Raw genomic sequence first — 9,145 nt, 5'->3', positions numbered from 1 at the left:
CCCCCCCCAGTGATTGCAAAAGCAAATGCGAGGCTACTTCATTGTCGCAGTCCACCTTTATTCTCTTCTCTCCCTTTTAATTAAGTAGGAAATGAGAAGCTCCGCACTTTCCCGTGGGTTTTCTCTTTAGATCGAGTTGCATTAATGGACAATCATATTCCCGTTAATTATTTTATTATAGCATCATGTGGTTATTTCCCAAAGCAAAACATTTTCCTCAAGCTGTGTGGAAGATAAAAAAAAATGTGTTTCTTGTTTTTCCACCAGCTGTTAAGTTTATTTTTGCAGGAGGTAATGACCCTCATTAAAGGTACTAAAACATTTCCAAAGTAAGTCACTAAGTGAGAGGGACAGAAACTTTGCTACCCCACAGGCGCACTCTGTCTTTATCAACAGGACAGGAGCAGAGGAGTGTGGGTGGTAGAGAATGACAGCAGATGCTGAAAATATTTTTTAAGAGGGAAAAGATAATATGTTACTCTACAGATAGATCATACAAGAAACATTTCTTATTGGTCAAATTTATTATTCTTATTATTATTAAAAACATTTTTTAAAAAGTTCATTTCACCACAAAGTTTATCTCACAGATTATGTGACAGCACCTACAAAGTAAACCAGTCACTGCTCTGACCCATACACATTATTTTTATTGTCACCCATTTCCATACTAACCATATCTCCACAGACTGTAGTGCATAACACTCTGATTACATAAACACATAAAAACAGAAGTTCTTATGTGCACAGCATATTTAAATTATGAGTGCAAACACAAAGGTAACAATAAAAGTCAGTGAAGTGTTTCATGCGTCGTTCTTTCATGATAATGGACCTTTGAGAGCCTTTTGCAGATGTCGAGCGTTTTTGGAGCTCTGCCTGAGAGCTGCTTGTCTTGAGAAATGTGGTGTGGCTGAGCACTAAACCCTCTAGAATGATTTCTTGGTTAACCAGAGACATTGCAATGTCTTCAAAATACTGCCTGCATTGGGGGATGACTGTTTCTTCTCTGTTCCTAGAAGGGCGGAATCCCCCCTCACCTCCACCAACACCACCGACACCCCTACCTCCTCCTCCTCCTCCACCTCCCTGAGCCTGGTCCTCATATGTGGCCACTCGCATCCCCATAATGCTAATTAGAGCCAGGTTTGTGGCTGACGAAGGGGAGGGGGTGCTTGGGTGGCAGGATGGTGGAGTGGGGTCTAGTTTGCGTGCATGTGTACGGGAGGTGCAGATGACTGGGTCTGCGGGAGAGGGGTGTCATGTGTGCATTTTGCGTGTGGTTGCCGTGTTTGCTTGTGATTGCTCCTTGTAACCTGGCTGTGAAAGGTTGGCCCTGACCCTGTGTTGACTCTGGCTGAGGGGGTGGATTAGTCGGAGGGAGGTTTGGAGGCAGGGATGGGGTCTATGTGCCGCTGCATGTCATGTGCTGGCGGGTGGGTGCTTTCTGTGTGGAGACAGGACCAATGGTAGGCCAGGCTGCCTCGTCTCTGGAGCTAATCATTGTTTACTAGTCTCATTTCCACTTCTCAGTGAGCTACTGTCACGCACAGCACCGACAGGGAGGAAGGAAGAGGGAAGGGGGTAGGGGGCTTGGTGAGGTGGTGAGGCAGGGAGGAGAGGAAAGTCAGCGGTCCAACAGGCAGTTGGGGAGCTGGTGGAACTTAGGAAAAGGGAAGGGGAGAGTGAATACAGCACTTGAGAGAACAAAAGTGAGCCAAGACTAAAAAAAAAAGTGGTTAGAAGCAACCAAGACAAATCAGTAAACAAACCAACAAAAACATCTTCTGGGCTAGCTCCATCTCCGGGAGCCGCGAGGTAACCACCGGACGTTGCTAGTTGGGATGGTGAAGTTTGAAATGACAGTGTTTTCTGCTGCCAGACCACAATATGAGGAAAGAGACACTGGGAAAAATTGTCACTGTCTGACCCAATTGCTGTCTTAGTGAAAAGACCTGACGAATGACAAGCGCCCCTTTTTTGTCCATACCAGACAAACAGAGATAGCCTGTTTCAGACTCATTTTCTCTTCTGGAAAGACTGTTTGGATCAGATGAAGGTGCTGTTTGTTCAGAGTGTCTAGGGAGCAGGAGACAATTACCTGTGGTATTCTCGCATGGGTAAAAAATATCATTATTTGAACTCTGTTCCAGACAGCTGACGGGGTAAAGACTGTTTAATGGCTTATTGTGTTGTCACATATCTCCACTGGGTAGTGTGTATTTATTGATTCTCAGTGCTACCCAATTCTTGTTCATGTATACCAGTCAGGCATAATATTATGACCTAACATTATGTTGGTCCCTCTTTTGCTGCCAGTCCTGACTCACTGAGGCATGGACTCCACTAGACCCCTGACGGTGTGCTGTGGTATCTGGCACCAAGATGTTTGCAAAAGATCCTTTAAATCCTGTAATGTGCAAGGTGGAGCCACTGTGGATTGGATTTGTTTTTACACCACATCCCACAGATGCTCAATTGTATTGAGATCTGGGGATTTGGTGGTCAAGTCAACACCTCAAACTTGTTGTGCCCTTCAAACCTTTCCTGAACCCGTTTTGTTTTGTGGCGGGGTGCATTATCCCGCCGAAAGAGGCCACAGCCATCAGGAAATATCATTTCCATCAAAGAGTGTTCATGGTCTGCAATAATGCTTAGCAACAAAGCATCACACTGTCACCACTGGCTGGCCTTCTTCCTATAGTACATCCTGGTGCCAGGTGTTCCACAGGTAAGCGATGCACGTCCATCCGGACATCCACATGATGTGAAAGAAAAGGAGAATCATCTCACCAGGTCACCTGCTTCCATTACCCCATGGTTCAGTTCTGATGGTCACATGCACATTGTTGGCACCTTTGGCAGTGGACAGGGCATGGGCACCCTGACTAGTCTTTGCCTATGCAGCCCCATAAGAAAATAAATTGCGATGCAATGTGTATTCTAAAAATGTTCTGTTGGGACCAGCATCAACTTTTCCATTAACTTTTTCTGAGCTACAGTAGCTGGTCAGTTTGATTAGACCAGCCTTCACTCCCTATGTGTCTCTGGTTCACAACGATCCCTTCCTTGGATCCTTTTGATAGATGCTCGTCTAGCCATCTCAGTTTGGTCCTTGCCAAACTCGCTCAGGTCCTTACTCTTACCCATTTCTTCTGCTTCTAACACTTCCTGCTTCTTTGAGAACAAAATGTTCACTTGCTCCCTAATCTATCCCACCCACCACACTGATTTGCACTTTCACGTCATATATATTGTACATTACTAATTTATGTTTCTTATGTAAAAAATAATTGTCTTTTTTACTTTTCACATTTCTGAAACAATGAATGAAACAAAGGTGTTGTCACCAGAAGCCCCGCCCCCTGGGAAGGGATGCTGGAGGGATGCTATTTTTTCCCTCTGGAAATTTTCTGTGGTCTGGAGTTCTACACTTTACATGTGTAGATGTTTTTTGTTTGTATTTTTATATAGGATGGTTGTCCAGCTGGTTATGTAAGGCAAATGTAAGGCTTCAGTTAGCTAACATTAACTGTCTGCAAATGATAAGACAACAAAATCAGCAGTAATGAAGTATAGTGTGAGCTAAGTTTGATTTAATGTTTTCTTTTTCTGTGTACATTAGCAAGGTAACAAAGTTGTATCACTGTCTGTAGTAAGCGGAGTAGTAAGATTTAGTTCACATGTTTTTTTGTTGCAAATCTTTACTGTTGGTTTGGCTGCTCTGTTAGAAGTGTGTGACCAGTTACATTACCAGCACAAAGCCATAGCCACTGTAAAAGTGCATCCTAACACATTGATGTAGCTACTATAATATGCCATGTACACACTGAGCTGCAGTGATTAAGAAAGTCATCGTGGTTTGGTGCATGGTTCCTTTTATTTTGTGGGCTTGTAAAAGACACATAACAAAAACATTTGGAAAGCTGTTATACTAAAATTTTGACCTGTTCAAATGGCAGGCAGTTCACAGGGGCTGTGGCTATGTGCTGGAAACGTTACTTCTCTCACAAGAGAAAGTCACTCACTTCTTACAAAAATGTGATAGTAACTATGCTGTAAGTCAGTTTCACAAATACAAATATGTAACATATGCATGTGTTTAATTGAAAATTTAGTTAACCATTATTTTAAGAGAAATCTGTGTAAATATAAGTACCATTAAAAGGTCAAAGGTTTGATGAGTGCTTTCCTTTGACTGATCTGCGTAGGATCTTCGTATTTGCTGAGTATACCTCAGACGTCTTCACACTTTTCTTTAAAGTCATTTGCATTTACATTAGAACATTTTGATGAGCTGCCTGAATAAAAGAATTTTGGTCAAAAACTGAATTTTATGCAAACGCTTAATCTATTAATTCATAACTATCTGTAGTTCTAGTATCTGTATTAGTTTGCTGATGCTTTATTTTTGTTTTTAATGTAATACCATCTATACACGTGCATAAGTGTGCACGTGAGCCTGAAAGTCACATCCAAGTATGCCAGTGTATGTAATTCTAATGAAGAATTCAGCTCTAAACTACAGCAATAAGCATTTTCGACTCCACCCCCCTTAATTATAATACAAGAAAAAGGAAAATAATGCGTCAAAAGAAAGTTCAAGAAAGTTTTCTAGCGTGCCAAAAGTCCCAGAGTTGATCTATTATTAATAAAATAACTTATTAGGATAACGGGCATGTTGTAATTCACCTTACTTCTAATTTTTTTGTTCTATAAATCTCCTCTCTTAACTGTGAGCAGGCTGCGTGATAGATTTTCTCCTAATGTGGCACCCACCGACAGGAGCCATGTATTATGTACAGTATAAGGATTTTTGTTTCTAATCCTGTTGAGTTTTTGCGTGCTAGGAGAGCGGAGCGGGGATGAGCTTGCGTGCCATGCCGACCTGGCATGCGCGGAGCTAGTTCACTGAACTACGGCTTCCCCGGGGAGCGGGGAGAGGAGGGGAGGGTGATGCGAGGCTGCGCTGGGTGATTAAAATGAGACGAGGGAGAAAGCACCGGTAGAAATGGCTTCCAGATGACCCCGACTCGGCGTAGACAGCCAGCAGACAGTTTGTTATGCAAGTCTTAAAGAAAGGGGCATGCCACTGTCCAGAAATAATTTTTTTCGAATAGTATAGACTACAGAAAGATTAAATGGAACAAGAAAATTGGAATGTGGCAAGGTAGGGATATTAGTCCAATTTGGCCTATACAGCTTAAAATAATTGCCAGTCGGAAGCTGTGGTACTGTCTTTTGCACCTTTGTCTCAGTCATCAGTTTAGCTTTGTACAGTGAAAATTAAGGGAGACATAATTGTTAAGCTCAAGAAAACTTTTGCAAAATCTTGCTCAACTACAATTTAATTTTATACTAAGATCCCATCCCTTAGGCCAGCGGTCCCCAACCTTTTTTGCGCCACGGACCGGTTTTGTGTCCGACAATATTTTCACGGACCTTGCCTTTTACGGTGTCGCGGATTAATATAACAAAACAAAACCAGTACCAAAAAAGAAGATTTATTGATAACACACAGGAAACGACCAACGGGAACCGAGTTAATGATAAAAACGATAAAAAACCCCGAAAAATAATTTTCACACTCGAGCCTCAACTGTCTCGGCCCTGTACCGAACGACTCACGGCAAGGGTGTTTAGGACGCTGCCTTAGGCTATGTGCTGACTTTATAGTTATGGTATTTATCACAGGATTTAAATTTAAATCTAAAATGAAGGATTTCCATGTATTTTAAAAATGACTTTAATCATAAGATAAGATAACCGGGTTTTATCTGTCATCCAGGAAACATTAAAATTAATCTCAACATGAATAAAAGATGAAGAAGATGGGCAGCATTACTATTAATACAAAAATCTGACATTTTATTCACTGGGACTGTACCAGTGAAACACCCCCTCCCCTTCTCCCCTTTATATTTTATATATTTTTAATATAAAATCTAAGATTTTATATACACTTAAGATTATTTATCATGTTTTAAGTGCTGGGATAATACCCAAAGCATTAGTATAACACATAACAGAACTGCCTTTACCACAGCTTCAGTGAAATACTGCTCATTGAATGACAATCATTACTTGCCAGAATTTTATTTTATTTTTTTCACATTTTTGTTCTTTTTACTGACTCTGCAGCACATGGAAGGCTTTAAAATATCATCTTTGGGGTCCTTCCAAAGACAGTCTGAGCAGAAATCCACCTTGAAAAATAAATTACTTGCACATGGAGAAATTCCTTGAAACGCTTGAAAACTACAAGACAACACCTGCTGATTGTTTTCTAAAGATGGCTCAGGGATGTGAGGAGAATCCTGCTGAAGTCAATTTGGCAGAGTAAATATTTATTTAAAAAAAAAGAATCAGAAGTATGTTTTCCTTTTTTATTTCGTAATTAGGCGGAAAACAAAAGAAGATGTTCTTAACAAAGACGGACAGATTTTGGCATTCCTCGGACGTATATAGAACTTACCAGAGGTTTGGACAAATTGGCTGATGGGTTAAAAGTAGCAGGAGACAGACCGAGACCTCAAGCTTCAGCTCGTGTAGGTGTGATTATGTTTTCTCAGGTTGAAAATCCAAGCCAACATATTTGGAAGCTACTGGGTTTATTTTTCCAGATCTTTTACAGTCTCCTAAAGACAAAGAACTCCAATTGATTTTCCAGAGTTTTGGTTAGCTTCACTCTCCTTTCACATTGTTCCAGCTGACATTCCTCATTCAGAATTGTTTGAACTTCAGTAATGATCATGCAACTTTTACCAACTGGATTATTACAGCATTTTACTAACAAAACCCAGTGTATATTGCATCTATGTTATACTGTATATTCTCTGTACAAAGTACTTATTGTTGTTTGTCTAGAGAGGTTCTTATGAAAATTAATGGCATGTTCTCTTCTTTCACCGTTAGATGCCAAAACATTTCACCATGACAGCATTTTGTCTTTTGAAATGATCTCTGCTCTGTTTTGCAGTTTAATAAAAAAAGTAACTTTTTTTCTCTTAGGATATGAAACAGAATGTTCCTGGGTGTTTTTCTCTATTCTTTTTACTGGCTCACATATTTATGAGCTGCTTTGTCTCTGGCTCTCTTTGAGACAGCCTGTCCCAGGCTGGGATCACTGCAGGTGGGGAGGTTGAACTGGTCAGATTGCGGCTGAGGCAGCCAATGGCTCATCCACAGGCTCACTGAACATTATGTGCAGTATGGATCTTACCAGTGAGTTGCTCTTCTCATTGTGTAATTGGGCGGATAATGTTCCGTGATTCCCTCTTTTTTGCACCTCATATGTTCCGCCTGAGTAGCTCGGTTCATTTTAGTATCCTGAAAATGGAGCCGGGTCAGCAAGCGGTCAGGTTACCCCCTTCAGTGCTCCAGTTCTGCTGATGAGCCGGTCAGTATTACTGCAGCAGTGGGACAGATTCCTCTGAGGTTATTATTCATCAACTGTTTTAGACCCAGAAGAGCCCGGCTGTAGTGACGCTGGTGCACATGCAACTTACTCTCTGTCAAATTTTGCTTACACTCCAATTGTTTAGCATTAGGAGAGTGAGAATGTAACTATGAAACTAATCTTTGCAATGAAAGCATATATATATTAGAAGCAAATCAAGTCTTTTTATTGTGCTGAAGTGGGAACAAACGCTGCTCTGGTAGAACAAAATAGGTTTGTGTGGATGGGCTTTTGTGCTTTATGTACCACATGCCCACTTGCATGCTATTGCTTTGTGTTTCTGGAGCTGTAAACTGTGACGCAATTACCATGGAGAAACTTTATTATTAATCCTTTATTTATCCAGGTAAAAAATCTCATTGAGATTAAAAATCTCATTTCCAAAGGAGACCTGGCATTACTATGACTTTACTTGACTTAATTTTAATTATGTTCCACTTTGGTCACTTACCTGTGAAAACCTCTCTCTCTTCACTGTTGGGGTGTATGGTGTATTAACGTTTTGTATGAAGCCTTAAAAAGCTTCTTTTTTGGGTATTTTTTCATATTTTTGGGATGGGTTTAGTAAGGAAAGTCGTTTTGACTTTTAATGCATATCTTTAAATTATTAGCAACTCAATGATAAGAGGTCAGGGACAATAGTTTGGGATTTCTTTGCCCACTTACTGAAAAGAATAGGGAAAATAGGGAACTTGTGTGGCTGAATTGTTTATAATAGTGTTGATGGGCACAGACAGAGTGATTACAGCTCTTAGTGCAAACTGATCAAAAGCAAAACTGTGATAATTGGAGATGATAAAACTCCAGCTGCCTCTTACCCTGTGGTGTCCCTCAGAAAGGAGAGTCGTCATATTGGGTGACAGATGGCTCATGGCTGCGTTTCATTTCTAGGGGCTTAGCTCTAGTCTGTGTCAGAGAATGTCTTTATGCTTCAGAGAAAATAATAGTGCGGTTACCAGATGAATGAATTACATTTATCAGCAGTTTAAACCCTCTGTTCTGACAACATCCTCTAATTTACACATAGCAAATTAATCCCAGATATTTAATGTGTTCTGACTTTTCTGTGTGATGTCGTTAATGTTGTTACTTCTCTCTCTTGACTTCTCTGCCTTTTCTCTACTTGAGAAAAATAACCCAGAATTAAAGCTGACATCGCAGCTTCAGTCTCAGTGACCCAGCACAGACATTTTTATACCTCTTAGTCTGATAATATTTTGGAATTCATGCAAATTTGAGATACTCGAAGAGTGAGCCAGCAGCTCCATTTACTTACTAAATGCAGTGCTGCTAACAGGTGGATCCTGTAGCATAGTTTCATGTAAATCACCTCACAGCTTCTCGGATTTAGCTCATTCTGGCACGTTTGGCAGTCCCAGCTGCAATCGTCCTCTCTGTCAAGACTGCAGCACGCCCTGCAGCAAGGGCCTGTGTGGAAGTAGGCTGGAACTGCTGACCTGCTCAGCTGTTTGAATGAAACAAGCTGCACAGACATGCATGTTCACTGTTTTTGCAATCTGTTTGCATAAGGAACATTTACCAGATTCACCTATGTGTTTGTGTAGCAAGATCTGCTGTCATGATCAAGCACATTTTGAATTTTATAATTCTGTTCTCACTAATGTGCAGAGTGTCTGGGAGTCTCAGGAATGTCATGATATAAATATATATATATATATATATATA

This window comes from Haplochromis burtoni, unplaced genomic scaffold (genome assembly GCF_018398535.1).
Source record: "Haplochromis burtoni strain Fernald_Lab_line unplaced genomic scaffold, NCSU_Asbu1 Contig_16, whole genome shotgun sequence".
Taxonomy (NCBI): domain Eukaryota; kingdom Metazoa; phylum Chordata; class Actinopteri; order Cichliformes; family Cichlidae; genus Haplochromis; species Haplochromis burtoni.
This window is presented reverse-complemented; position numbering follows the sequence as displayed.